This window comes from Enhydra lutris, unplaced genomic scaffold (assembly GCF_002288905.1).
Source record: "Enhydra lutris kenyoni isolate GAN:26980312 unplaced genomic scaffold, ASM228890v2 scaffoldscaffold26, whole genome shotgun sequence".
In the NCBI taxonomy this organism is placed as follows: Eukaryota; Metazoa; Chordata; class Mammalia; order Carnivora; family Mustelidae; genus Enhydra; species Enhydra lutris.
The window spans coordinates 9,491,247-9,492,755 of NW_019154110.1; positions in this window are offsets into that span (position 1 = coordinate 9,491,247).

Below are 1,509 nucleotides of genomic sequence, written 5' to 3' on the forward strand. Positions count from 1 at the left end.
TAGGCAGAGATGAAAGAAGGAACAAAATTGAAAACTTATTTCTTTGAAGCTCATTTACTGAAAATTAATTTAGAGTTGGAATGCAAGGTCAGTGTCAGTCTGACACAATCATGTTCCCCTCTCAACTGAAGGTATTGATGGGGCAGCTCAAGACCCCTTTTCCCTTTATGGGGGAGGTAGATTCAGAGGGAAAACACTGTCCCTGAATCTTTTGAAATCCATTTCATTTGATAACTAGCAAGCTCTACTCTTACAAATAGATAGATATGGGTATAAATATATTCTAAGGGATTTTAAAGGAAGAAGGAATGTGGAGACTTTGCATTCTAAATCACCTTCAATGTCACAGTAGGAGAAGCCAAGATACAGCAGCAGTTCCTGTTAGGAGTGCCTGACCTTGGACGAGTCAGGAATATGGCCCAAATCTAATCCTGAGATTTATAGAAGACAAAATTGAGATTTTTCCAGAACGATCCGAAGTCTCTGGGAGACGTGACAGATGTTAAATACAGCAAACAGTATAGGCTAGTCAGCTATTTCTCTTACAGTGGAACCCAGTGCTTTCTAGAGATGAGAGTTTGGCAGAGGATCCTGAGAGCAAACATGAATTTTTTTTTCCCCTCTGGAGAGTATTTTCAGAGTATTTATACATTCTCAAGGTTAAGAGTACCATATCGAAGGGTCCACTTATTTACCCAGCGTGGACACCTACCAGACAGGTACCTTTAAGAAAGTGAAATTCTCTGTGCCTCAGTTTTATCATCTCTAAAATGGAGATAATGTGTATCTACCTCACAGAGATGTGAGAATGTAGGCAAAGCGTTAGCAACCAGCCTTAGTTACTGGTTGTAGTAAGCACTTGATAAATAGTCATATACAGTCACTTTAAATTTTGTACTTATTTCGAATAGAAGTTTCTCGAAAACAATTTAATGTGCAGCTTCCCTAAAACCTTGGGGAAACTGGGGCAGCTCAGCTTCCTGGGAAATCTAGTTTACCTCTCCACTTCTTCCACTTTCCCTAAATGGGGTTCTCCATGCTACAGTTTCTCTTCAGAAAAAAAGTCCTTGATGGTCAAAGACTTCTTGTTTTGTTTTTTTTCTCTGAGATAGTACCATGCATTGGTTTCAAGTAACCAGAGTATCTTTTCTATATAATGTTAAGTTTATACAATGGTCCCATCTGTAATTCTCCAAGTTAAGATCTTCCTCTTAGGTCCTAGGCTAGGGTGATGAGCCTTGGTTTTTATTCTCCATGCAGCTGTTTCTGAGACACCAGTGTCCTTTTGTCAACAATGTCAGCAATGTCAGCATCTCGTTCTCTCATTGGAGGCGATGCATCTGCATGGTCAAGTACAGTCCTTGGGCTTTTCCTATCCACTTCCCATCAGAACCCTGCATAAATGAGGTGAGTCTTTTTTTTTTTTTTTTTAAGATTTTATTTATTTATTTGACAGAGAGATCACAAGTAGGGAGAGAGGCAGGCAGAGAGAGAGGAGGAAGCAGGCTC